The sequence below is a fragment of the Alexandromys fortis genome, unplaced genomic scaffold (assembly GCF_014885135.2).
Source record: "Alexandromys fortis isolate MF-2015 unplaced genomic scaffold, M_Fortis_MF-2015_v1.1 scaffold_95, whole genome shotgun sequence".
Classification (NCBI taxonomy): Eukaryota; Metazoa; Chordata; class Mammalia; order Rodentia; family Cricetidae; genus Alexandromys; species Alexandromys fortis.
Window position 1 is genome coordinate 954603 of NW_026067990.1, and position 14307 is coordinate 968909.

Sequence of the window (14307 nt, forward strand, 5' to 3'; positions counted from 1 at the left end):
CCTGCCACAGAAAAACTTATTGCATGTGGCAACTTGGAAATTTCCCAAGCACACACATGACTGTTGCATTCCCTGGTGCAGTTCCTTGCTATGTGGCGACTTGTGCAGCTTACAATTTCTGCTCCTTGCCCTTGAGTTCTGGTTTTCTTACTTTGTGTATGGAATTGATGTAATTGCTTTTAATTTGACAAGAAAAGCATATTTCTCAGTATTTAACCAGTACCAAGGTGGAAAACTAAAGAAGCTCAGAAACAAAAGAAGCCCTGGACCATTCCTGTTGCCAACTGGTTGCATTGCTTCCATTTGCAACTCTGCAACCAAGACAATAAAGATTACAATTTATAGGATCACAAAACAGGTAATTAATAAATCAATATTGCAAATTTCATTAATATTGCAACTTTTAGTAACTTTTTTGCTGATGCTATGGATTGTATTATGTGAGGTTTATATGGGTATAGAGATCTTCAATTTATTGAGTATTGGGATTCAGTTTTCTTCTCCATATTCTATCATTAAGAAAGAATATGGCACATTTAGGAATGATAAAATCTTTATTGACTATTAATGAACAGCTAGTTGACAAAATTACTATTAATTAAAATCAAAAGTTGCCTGAAAAAATAATACTATTTTAAAGGATAACATTAATTTTATAGACAAAATTGAGTCAATATATAAGGGTACTAAGTAATTATCTGAAAGAATTCATACTGTTGAATTTGACAATCAAAATTTGTTAAAAAGTTATGATAAATTAGTAAAAAGACTATCTCTCAAGGATGGGAATCTTCACAGTATTCAAGTAATGTCCAAGGATGAGATGTTATCTTTAAAGGAGAAACTTCAGACTTTGGAATCATATGTGCAGAATGAAAACCATAGGCTAGGGGCCTCAATGAAATCATGAGAAATATATACAGGCCAGGAAATTCAGGCTTTCCAAAAGACAATAATAAAAAGATATGAAATAACTGAGCTTAAGAACAGGGAAAGAAGGCATAAGGACAGGATTCATCATCACCAGTAGCTGTCAGAGATGACTTACCCAAGGTTGTAACTTCCTACCCTGTAATCTACTCTGACAAAGCATCAAGTTCTAAATGCCCAAAAGGATCCAAAGAAGATAGATGGATACCTATAGGAATGAATAATATAAAATAAATTAAGCAAGCTATTATAAGTAATGGCTTGCATTCTGCATTTGTTAGGGAGATGATAAAGACTTGGGCTTCTAGCATCAAGGCAACACCACATTGTTTCTTTCAGTTAGTTTCACCAGTCCTGGATGATGGACCTCAATTAATGTTTAAAATTTATTTCAGAGAAGAGTCCAACATTTTGGAACAACAAGGAAAAGCAAAAGATCTTGAGATTTCCCAAGATCAAATTCTTGGTGAAGGCTCTTATGCTGACACACAGGTTCAAGCTTATTACAATGAACAAATCTTGTCCCTATGCCACAAAGCATCCTTAAATGCTTGAGGCAGGATTCAAGAACTAGTAAAAAATATTGAATCATACACCAGGATTAAACAAGGCCAGAGAGAAACCTTTACTGACTTTTTACAAAGATTAACTAAGGCTGTACAAATAGGAGTAACAGACCCAGATGCTAGATCAGTACTTATTGAATCTCTGGCTTTTGAAAATGCCAAGATAGAATGCAAAAACATAATTAAGCCTGTAAGGGTTAGATTAGCACCTATGGATGAATGGATTCTGCATATAATGACCATTGAGACATTTGATTATAATACTAAATCTTGGGTAGGAGAAGCAATTTCTAAAGGAATGAGGAGACATAAAAATGCCAAATGTTTTCATTGTGGTAGTATAGGACATCTAAGAAGGGATTGTAGACAATGAATTACTAGGAATAATATCTCTTCTGGGAATAGCAAGAATAGGAGGACTCAGCCTCCAGGTATATGTAGAAGGTATGGGAAAGGCAGACATTGGACCAAAGATTTCAGATCAAGAAGAGACAGATAAGGAAACTCTTGCAGGCTCCCAAGCCAAAAGTGGCCCAGTCATTTTCAGTAACTGTGGATGACATGTCTCACCTGGAAAATTTAAAAATCCAGAACCTTCTGTAAAAGACTATACTGTTGTAGATGATGGCATAAATATGGAGGATAAGTCAAAATTTCCAATAGACTATAAGAAACATATATTCTGGCAGACTTTTATAAATAATCAAAGGCCAAAGCAAAGAGTGTATATTAATGGCATCATAATTGTTGGTTTGATAGACACAGGTCAGATGTGAGTATCATTACTCCAGAATCTTCCATCCAAGTTTTCCTCCTAAAGAGGCAGATGTTCAATTACTAGGACTTGGAACCATATCTCAAGTTAAACAAAACATGACATGGGTTGACTATATTGGAACTAATTGGAACAGAAGTCAAAGTGGGAAGGTGAGGCCATATGTGGCTAATATTACATTAAATTTATGGTGTCATGACCTGCTGTAGCAATGGAATACCCAGATTAACATTCCTGCATTCCCAGGAACTCATAATTCTGGGAAGAATATTACAAGGTACTATACACAAAGGTGACCAGCTATTCAGACTGTACAAGAACATAAAGCAACTAACAAACCTTTAGAAGTACCAACATCTCTACCTTTAAAATGGCTAATTGAGTCCAATGCTCCAGTGTGGGTCTCTGTCTCTATCTCCATCCATCACCAGATGAAGGTTCTATGGTGATATGAAAGATATTCGTCAGTATTGCTATGGGATAGGGTCATTTCAGGTTCCCTATCCTCAGCTTCCCAAGGGACTAACTGGGGACATCGCCTTGGGCTCCTGAAAGCCACTCTAGGTTCAAGTCTCTTGCCAACCCTAAGGTGGCTCCCTTAACTAAGATATGTGCTTCCCTGCTCCCCTATCCAACCTTCCTTTATCCCAATCTTTCTGTTTCCCCAAGTTCCCCCAATCCTCCCCTTCTCACTTTTCTCTCCCCGTCCACCCTTATCCCCAACCCACCCCACCCCCAAGATCCCAATTTTCTCCCCGGCAATTTTGTCTACTTCCCTTAGCCAAGAGGATAACTATATGTTTTTTCTTGGGTTCACCTTCTTATTTAGCTTCTTTAGGTTCACCAGGTATACACTCCGTGACCTTTATTAATGGCTAGAAACCAATTATGAGTGAGTACATCCCATGTTCATCTTTTTGGGTCTGGGTCCCAAGGTCCCAATGAGGAGCAGATGGAGGGAGAACACGAGCAAGGATGTCAGGACCACAGGGGGCTGCACTCACCCACTGAGACAGTGGGGGCTGATCTATTGGGAGCTCACCAAGGCCAGCTGGACTGTGACTGAAAAAGCATGGGATAAAACCAGACTCTCTGATCATGGCGAACAATGAGGACTGATGAGAAGCCAAGGTCAATGGCAAGGGGTTCTGATCCTACTTCATGTTCCGGCTTGGTGGGAGCCTAGCCAGTTTGGATGTTCACCTTCCTAGACATGGACGGAGGGGGGAGGACCTTGGACTTTCCACAGGGCAGGGAACCATGAATGCTCTTTGGATTAGAGAGGGAGGGGGAGAGGAGGGGGGGGAGGGGGAAAAAAGTGGGGGAGGGAAATGGGAGGCTAGGAGGACGCGGAAACTTTTTTTTCTTATTCTCAATAAAAAAAATTAAAAAAATAAAAATAAATAAATAAATAAAAATGGCTAATTGAGAAGCATATATGGGTTAAGCAGTGGCCTCTAGCTGAATATAAGTTGCAGGCTGCAGAACAGCTGGTACAAGAGCAACTAGATGTTCACCATATTTTACAATCAACCAGCCCTTGGAATTCTTCTGTATTGGTTGTAAAAAAGAAATCTCATAAATGGAGAATGGTGACAGATCTAAGAGCTGTCAATAAGTTTAATTCAACCTATGACCCCTCTACAATCTGGAATTCCTCTGACTTTTCTATTACCAAAAGAATGTCTTTTATAGTTATTGATTTGAAAGATTGTTTCTTCATTAAACTTAACAAGTAAAGGATAGAAAAAAATTGCCTTCTCAGTACCTACTTATAATAATTTTCAGCCTACTAGGAGATATCAATGGACTTGTTCCCACAAGGAATGCTCAGTAGCCCCACATTGTGCCAATACTTTGTAAGTCAATCATTGGAAATAATATGTAAGCAATTTTCTATGTCTATAATTTAGCATTACATGAATGATATTTTGCTAGATGATTCAAACATGAATATTTTAGAAAGAATGTTTGAAGAAGTAAAGAAAATTTTGCCAAAATGGGAATAATAAATTGTTCCTGAAAAAAAAAATGCAGAGAAAAGATTTTGTCAATTACCTAGGGTAAAAAAAATAGGTTTGCAGAAAATTAGGACATAGAAGGCACAAATTAGGAGAGAATGGTTGTGGACACTTAATGACATTCAAATATTGTTAGAATAAATTTCCAGTCTATGACCAGCTTTTGGGATAACACCTGATCTAATAATTCACTTAAACAAAACTTACATGGTAATAATCCCAGAGAATTAACAGCAGAAGCAGAAAAGGAACTGATAATTGTTGAGGAAAAATTACAGGAGGCACAGGTGTATAGGGTGAATCCAAATCTTAATACTATTCTAGTCATATTGCCTTCCAGAATTTCTCCGACAGGAATTTTAATGCAGAGGGATGATAGTATCTTATATCGGATCTTTAAATCACATAAATCAAGTAAAAAAAATATGTGTAAAAGTTTCTGAATTAATTATAAAAGGTAAATTGAGACCTTGTCAATTAGCAGGTATAGACCCAGCAGAGATTACAATGCCACTCACTACTGATGAAATAGAAAAGGTTATGGGAATACAATGAATCATGGCAAAAAAAATTTGGGAGAAATTAATTGCAATTATCCCAAAAGTGATAGACTTAACCTTATAAAGAGAACATTTTGGAATCGTCCCTGATTTGTACACAATGCTCCAATAACTGGAGCCTGTACATTTTATACTGATGTAAACAAATCAGGGAAGGCTGGATACAAATTAGAAAAATTAAGTAAGGTGGAACAGAGCCCATATAATTCTGTCCAGAAGGCAGAATCATATGCTATTCTCATGGTTTTAAGGGATTTAGAAAACCTCTCAATATAGTTATTGATTCACAATATGCAGAAAGAGTTATCTTGCATATTGAAACCAATGAATTTGTACCAGATGATACATTATTACTTATCCAGTTAAAGAGATACTTCATTATTTGTCCAGTTACAAGACATAATCAGGAATAGGCTTTGTCCTATATACATAACACACATCCAATCCCAAACAAGTCTGCCAGGTCCTCTATGTTAAACAAACAAAAAGGGGTAGAAATGCCCCCAGAAATAGATTACATAATGCTTTATTAACCTTGATTTTTCTTAATGCTAATGAGAAAGGAACAACAGCAGAAAAGAGACACTGGGTAATAGAAAACTCTTCTGAATTAAATCAACTGGTTTATTTCAAGGATGTGTTGACCTCACAATGGAAGCCAGGATATGTGCTATGTTGGAAAAATAGTTTTGATCTTGTTTCCACATGAGAAGAAAAAATATGGATAGCATCAAAATTAATAATGATTTGGTTTGAAAATGAGAAACCTTGAAAAAGAGAAATGACAGCTCATCCAGAATGGTGACAACCATACAGATGGTAAGAAACACCTCATGAGGTTTGGGGCAGGGTTCTGTTATTGACTTTGCAATACTTTGCAAACTATGTGTCTTTGAAAAAATACTTGTCTTCAAAAATTCAAGAGACCCTGGATATTTGGATGCTGACAGAAGGAATATTAACTATCCACTAAGGATCTTTGAGAAAAAGAAATCCGATTTATGAGATTATGTAACTGATACAAAAACATGTAAACATATATATCTATCATATGTGTGTAATTATGAATATATAGATAGAGCTGGTTTTGGAGTTGGACAATGGCTCTGTCCTTCTCTAAATCCAAGCATGTTGTTAAAATAAAAATTCAGAATTTCTGTATCATGTCAAGTGGCATATGATATGGGACAGAAAGAAAGAGAACTTAGAAAAAAATTACTTTTCTTCATATCTATTTTTGGCTCTATCATACCTTTCATTGAGCATATATGTCTGTATATGTATATATAAATAATGTTTAACTTTCCACGATGAACAATGAATTTTTCTGCAGTAATCTCTAAAGTTTCCAGAGAGAAGATGGTGCCCCACAACAACAACTCCACCTGGTTGATATGATGTCATGATGCTGATAGCACTACTATAAGAACTGTTTTGGGTACCAGCTGCTCAAGATGGTTCCACCTTGGTTAGCTGAAGTGGTGTACCTTTTTACAATGTTCTGGCCTCAGAAAAACCCTACCAAATTATTCAGAGACTATTTTAAATTTTAACAGACAGTAATCTTAAAACTTAACCATCATTTTATGTTCACAGGAACACATAGAAAGAACATCACCCCCATGACAACGTAGTAATTTTAGAAGATTACGTCTCCTCTCGCAACAAAGTTTGTACTCAGGATTAAGGACATCATTGAGGGGTTGAGTATAACTGGTATAGGGATGGGAGTTGGTGGGGAAATTTTGTAGGCTCAGTCATCTCCTTGAAAAAAAGGGGAAATTGGATGGGATAATAGATTAGTATGAGCTTACTCACACTAATAATTATAGTGAGTAATAAAGTAAATACATGTGAGTTATTATTTATAGGCAATTTCATTGTTATAGATTCTTGTATATTGATACAAAATAAATTACATGAAATATATGCATGCATGCTTCTACCTCTGCTTGAAACATTTTTATATATTGATATATATATTGATCATATTGCAATGTACATTTCTATTGCAGATCAAGATACTTATTCATTGTTTACATTTTGAGGTCATTGAACTCATTTGTTGCACAATTGTTTATTGTACAATATTCTAATATAAAGTCATAGTCTTTCAGTGATAAAGGTATTAAACATTATAGATCAGTAGTCATCTATGTTTGCCATACTTATAGTTAGACTAATCAGGTTCTTTATATACATAGAGATTACATTCTGCATAGATAGGTAATCTTCAACCACTTCAAAGAGCTTTAGAATATGGCATTTAAATAACTTATGGTTCTGTTGAAGTGTGACACAATTGCTCCTGACAGCACCCAACTATTACCGAGACAATGTTGAGCACAAAAGACACTCCACTTAGAGCTTGTTTTCTTCTTGTCAAAACTGGCCTTTGGGCAAAGAAATGCCCATGGCTCAACCACTGAAAAGATTCATGATATCTAGAAATGGATAAGCAAGACTGTCAAATCGTGCAAAGACAGGATAAGATGGTTTTGAAAACTTTCCTGCCTCTTAAAATGGTATTCTAGTCCTTAGCCAAAGTTTGTTGCTTCAACATTGCAAATAAGAATTTGACAGATTGCTAAGGTAGACAGTTATCTCTGTCATTTGTTGTACATTTTTGGAAATTGTTTGATTGCATTATTGCTTACTCAAGTAATATTATTTCCCTTCTCAGATCTTCAATGGAGTTGAATACTATATAATTGTAGTTGTAATGTTCTGTCTCTTTAAGAGACAAGCCATACCCACTCCCTTCCTGTTTGCAGCTTCTGCCCCACTCTTCCCATTTCTCTCTCAGAGGGGCAGCTTCTGCCTCTCTCCCTACTTCTCCCTTTCCCCCTTCTCTCTTCTCTCTCTCTCTCTCTCTCTCTCTCTCTCTCTCTCTCTCTCTTTCTCTCTCTCTCTCTCCCCCATCTCCCATTTTCTTCCCTTCCATAACACCAAATAAATGTCCAATTTTATTCTGTCTGATGTGTCTATGTCTGTGCCTCCCACCTGCTGCCTATCCATTTGTCGCTGCTGGATACCAGCCACCTTCCCTGCTGCATGGTCTCTGGGACTGGCTGCTTTTGGATCCCCAGCAGTCCTGGAGACTTGTCGTGTCTGTGCCTCCCACCTGACACCTGCCCACACTACTTGCCTGGGATCAGCTAGCCACCACATGGCTGGGGACCAGCTAGCCACCACATGGCTGGGGACCAGCCACCGTTGTTTGGGGATCTGCCATGTGGTCTTGACCCCACAGCAAGCTGCTAGGGACCTGCAGCAAATCCATTACATTTTTGTGCCGTGACTCAGATAGGCCCTCCCACTCCAGTTCTTTCCAGAGATTGGGATCCTGAACCAGGTTTTTTTCCTACTCCTACCACCTGCTTCCCAGCTTTGATTGGTGAGCCTCCCCCATTCTGCTATGGTTGCTTCCCTTAACTAAAATTTTATTTGGACTGACCTGGGGTCATTCAGCCCACTCTAGGACTGCAAACTCTGTATGGTACATTTGACTGCGGACCCGGGGTCCCTCAGATTCGTTCTCATTTTCTCCATTTTTTCTCTTCTTTTTTTCCCTCACTGTATAAGGCTGCTGGGAGAGGACTCTGGCCTCCCTGGCTTCTAGTCGTGACTGGATACAGCTGGGCCTTACCTTCCCATTCATGGCTTGGGGGGACGCCACTCCATGAGTCTTGAGAAGATCATGCACTGATTCACACTCTGCCTACAGTCGAGAGTCATCTCACAATTTGCCTAGGGTGTTTTGTGGGTTTTCACAATTTCAGCTGTGGGTAGCAACCATCCATGTCTTTCCCCCGGCTTTTTTCAATTCCAGCCATGGCATGGTGCAGTTTTTTTTTTTTTTTTTTTTTTGGTTCCAGCCTTTTACTCCCCGCTGTGGCTTGTGGCAAGGTGGCTCAGCCACAGGGCATATCACACCTCTAGGTCTCTTTTATTAAGTTTAAAATCCCTACATCTCAAAAATTGTAACTTTTTCATACAACATGTAACCACTGCCATTTTAATTGGGGTCAGGTGACTTTGTTGCAATCTTGACTGAGACCCAGGTCAGGTGACCAGGTTCCCCCATCTTTACTGAAATATACCCTGCCTTGTCCCACAGTTTTCATTAAATTTCTCTTGTTGACTCTGTTGCATGTATGTTTTCTTCAATGCCATGCCTTTGGTAGGGCCCACCAATACCATCCATTTTTCCCAATTCCTGTTCATTCTAAATGTGTATGTTCATACATGTAACTTAAATGAACCCATTTTTATTATTAAATGTGGTAATTGTTCATTATATCTTATTTCTGACAACAAAAATAATAAATCTCATGTTTTAAATTGGTATGTACTTTTAAGTCTCTTACAAAAATACCTTACATTTAACCCAACCCTCATGTAAAATATATTAAGATGTTCTCTACTATTGTCAGTTCTGCCATTAACCTTCTATTGCAAGCAGTTTCTTCTTCTTTCTGTCTTTTTATGAGTGTAGATCTTACCTGTTAAGTTGAGAGCCAGTGCAGTCAAGTTCAAACCAAGCTCTCCAGGCATATTATATACTATAGTTATACCTTATAAACATCCCTCAACTGTTCAGAGATCTGGGGAATGAGATATTAAATATTTGATTATTAAAAAAAAACCTTTTCATAATAAAAAGAGACAGATTGGCTCCTAGCAGCACTCTACTTCCTTCAAAGAAGACAGAAGACAAATGGGCACGCAACAACGTCCATCCACAGTTTGCTTCTACTGCAAAGTGCTGACCACTGGGAAAAACTGCCTTTTATCTAAACTGAAGATCTCCAGACATGGACAGAATCACTGGAACTCAGGTCATGGTAGGCTTGTCTTCCTACAGATTTCTCAGCCCACAGTCTCTTCTGGAGCCTGGCAGGCCCTGTGCTAAAGAGCAAAAAGGCAAATGTGACCTTTAGTGACTATGGAGAACCCTAAACAGTAGCTCTGGGTGCCAACCAAGTAAGTTCTCTGTCGTTTTTTAATCAGTAACTCAAGTAAAATTTTATCCTTCTCAAAGATTGCTGATGCATTTGATAGCTGGAAGGTTTTGTCAGTTTAAAAGGACAACCTCACCAAAAAAATTCCAGATCAAATTTCTCTCTCATGGTGTCTTTCATAGTCTTAAAAATACTTTTCATTGTACAAAAATATCTGTCAGAGTCATTCTGACATAAATATACCACTGGTAATGCAATGTATATGTCTGCCAGATATTTCCATGCCACAAACACCAGACAGGAGCAAAGAGACCAGCTATGCCAGGATGTGGCCAGCACCCAGCCTTCTCACCCCCCCCCCATGACAATGCCCACAAATAAGCAAGAAGCAGTGTTGAGAATCCGTTGCCCCAATTCCTTCAACCTGTGGTGCTAATCGCCTGCTTTTTATTATAAAAAAGCGATGGGAATGTAATGTTCCGTCTCTTTAAGAGACAAGCCACACCCACTCCATTTCTGCTTGCAGTCTCAGCCCCACTCTCTCTCTGTTCCTGTCTCCCTCTCTTTCTCTCCCCCCTCTCTCTTTTCTCTTTCTCTTTCTCTCCCTCCCCCCCTTTTCTCATTTTCCTTCCCCTCCATAACACCAAATAAATGTCCAATTTCATTCTATACAGTGTTTCTATCTTTGTGTCTCCCACCTGCTGCCTATCTGTTTGTTGCCACAGGGGACCAGCCAGCCAGCACATGGTTGGGACCAGCCACCTTGGTTTGGGGACCTCCTGTCTGGGTCTTGACCCTGAAACAAGCTGCTGGGGACACGCAGCAAATCCATTATAGTAGTTACTTTCTTCTCATGTGTTGGCCAAGTTATTTATTGTACAAGACTTAAACTAATTAGCATAGGATAATTATTGAATATATTTGTTCTTATTGTATATAATTTTGTATTAGGCTTAGAACTCTTTTATTGAAACAAAAGAGGAAAGTGCTATAATAAGTCTTATAGCCAGTGGTTTCCCACTCACTGGGGTATGGACTCTTACACTATATATGCTTATGTAGAGCCTGGGTCCGGCCTCTTTCCTGGCCTCTCTGTTCCAGTTGTGGATTTCATTTTCTGATCTCTGTTCAAGCAGAGAATTTTGATTTGTGAGTCTACCCCTAAATAAATAACCATCTAATTCTCAATAATGAGCTAGTTTGGGATTTCTTTTCAGCATCCTTCTTCAGTTACCCAGACCCAGAAAGAAAATTATCATATGTACTCACTCATAAGTGGGGTTTTTTTTTAGCATAAAGCAAAGAAAACTAATAAACAAATCACAATCCCAGAGAAACTAGACAACAATGGAGACCCTAAGAGAGACATACATGGATCTAACCTACATGGAAATAGTAAAAGACAAGATCTCCTGAGTAAATTGGGAGCATGGGGACCATGGGAGAGGGTTGAAGGGGAAGACAGAGGCAGGGAAAAGAGCAGAGAAAAATTTATAGCTCAATAAAATTAATAAAAAAAGGGGCCTTAATTTTTAAGTGCCCTCAATCCCTCTGGTACTTACACTCTTTCTGCTCTCTTCAATAGGGTTCTCTTAGCTCTGATGGGATTTGATAGAGACATTAGTCTCTCACTTGCTGCATTGTACCTGGATATAAGTATCTTTATTTGTTCCTTTCTGCTGCAAGACAAAGCTTCTCTGATGATGGCTAGGCTTTTACTCAGTGAGTATAGAAGAATGTCATTAGGAGTCATTTTATTTGTACTACATTTTTTTAAAAGAACAACAAACAATATTATTTGGCTTTATCCTTGATCCCTGGGCCATCTAGTCTCACGTACTTGGTTACCCAATCAGGGTTTGGTACAGGTTTCATATTGTGGAGTAAGAAGGAAAGTTTTGGTAGGCTACTGGCACAAACTTTGTACCACCATTGTTCTAGCTTATCTTTGAGGCAAGGATACCATTGTAGATCAAAGGATTTGTGGTTGGATTGATGCTTGCATTTCTTCTTTGTATAGGCATAGTACCTTACATNATGTGTGTGTGTGTGTGTGTGTGTGTGTGTGTGTGTGTGTGTGTCTATATTCCAATCAAGGTCCAAGACATTTTGTCACATAGCTGTAACAAGAAGAGCAGGCTGCTTGTTGTCCTGGCTGCCTGGTTATCTTACACCCAAAACAATCACACAGAAACTGTATTCATTTACACACTGCCTGGCCCATTAGCTCTAACTTCTTTTTGGCTAATACTTACATCTTAATTTATTCAATTTCTATTAATTTGTGTATCATCATGTGACTGTGGCTTACTGACAAGATTCTAACCAGCATTTATCTCGGGCAGGAGATCCATAGCATCTGCCACTGTGCTCTTTTTTCCAGCATTCAGTTTTGTCTACTCTGCCTATCTAAATTCTGTCCTATCAACTAGGCCAAGGCAATTTTTTTCTTCATTATCCAATGACAGAAACACACAAACAGAAGGAACTCCTTCCACTATTTCTAGTTTCTTATTTGCTAACTCTTACACTCTTACATATTAATTAAATCCATCTCCATTAATCAGTGTATCATCACAAGACAGTGGCTTACCAGCAAAGATTCAGTATGTCTGACTCTGGCAGCAGCCCCATGGCCCCTCTCTGACTCTGCTCTTCCTTTCTCCCAGCATTCAGCCTAGCTTTCCATGCCTACATAAGTTCTGCCTTGCTATAGGTCCAAGTCAGTTGTTTTTATTCATTATTGTTAATCACAGCATACAGAATGGACTCCCACATACCTTCCCCTTTTCTGTTTAAATAAAAAGGAAGGCTTTAACTTTAACATAGTAAAATTACATATAACAAAACAGTTATCAAGTAAGAATTACAGTTACATTTTTATATCTATTTTATCTTTTATCATAACAGAGAAAAAACTATAACGTTAACTATCTATATATTCTTCAACTCCATCAGACTCCAGAAGGATATTATATTACCTAAGTAAATGAAAAGTAAGCAACTTCCAAAACTCTAGAAATGACAGAGACATCTTGCAGCCTGTACAGTTACCCAAAATTCACTCTGCCTACCCAAGTTCTGTCCTATCATCTAGGCCAATGCAGATTCTTTATTGATTATCCAGTGAAAGCAACACACAAACAGAAGAAACCCCTATACCACTTAGCATTTTGTCTTAGCCAAATAAAGCTCAAGGTAAATTTCAAAATATTTTGACTACCTTAAAAAGTTATACTATTGTTACTTTATTTCCCCCAAACACAATAGAAGTCACTATTGTATCAGTTTCTAGGGATTACTGTGATGAAGTACAGAAATTTTGTGGATTACAACATATAAGTATATTATAAGCTTGTTTTGAAGTTAAAAATTGACGTACTATCAGGATTGGTTCCTTCTAAAGCTTTGTAAGAACTGTGTGATCAAAGACTGTTTATTTGACCTTATGGTAACCTTCTTCTGCATATACCTTAAAAATTTTCCATTGTATATGCCTGTCTCTGCTTAAATATTTACAATAAAGCTATGGGTTAGTAACTACTCCTTCACTGCATGAAAAATAAAGGGAAATTTCACATTCAAATTAGATGCTACAATATTACAATTATTGCTTTCCATTCATGTATTCTATTTCTTTAAGTCACAGCCAAGACTGGTTTAAGAATTTGCTTTGGACCCAGATTATCCCAGAATTCTTGACATTCTGCCTCAGAATGTTGAGATTATACGTATGTATAAATATATCCCTTTTAGTCCTGAACAATCTCTCTGGGCCTATACTTCTTTAGAGAATTTGTTGTTCAACTCATTTGTTCATTGTTATTGAATGAATAAGTTATTCTTTCATTGTTTTCAATTTCTGACTCATGTATTTACTGTACATATTATTTTCCCATTGCATAGTTACCCAAGATTTCCTGCATTCTGAAGTCTTTATTTGTTCTCTTTTTTTCTTGTTTTTCAAGGGTTTTTGAGTTTCACGTAATCCTAATTGTCAGTAATTATTATTTGATGCAATATTGGATTCCAAACAAGAAAGCCATTGTGTTTTAAGTATCTTGAAATAATTTTCTTTTGTTTTCCTCTTAAAATTTCATATTTGAGGTCTTCTCTTATATAATTCTCTTTAATTTGTTTCAAATAACTTCATTTTTCACTGTGAGAGACAAAGGTCTCTCATTAAAAATATTTCACATTTGTTGAGATGCATGAGACTTGCTGTAGCTGTAAATTATTTGTGGAGCCTATTATATTCTATTTTTCTGTGTCTGTTTTATATCAGTGTCATGCTGTTTTAATTACTGTTCTTCTTGTATACGATTTGCAATTGTGTTTTGCTACCTTCATCATTTCCCTTTTTTCTTCAGTATTTTAGGCTATTCAGAGTATTTTGCGTTTCCATGTGAATTCTGATGAATTTTAATTCTATTTATTTACTTATTAATTAATTTATTTATTTATTAAATATTTCTGTCTCTTCTCCACTGC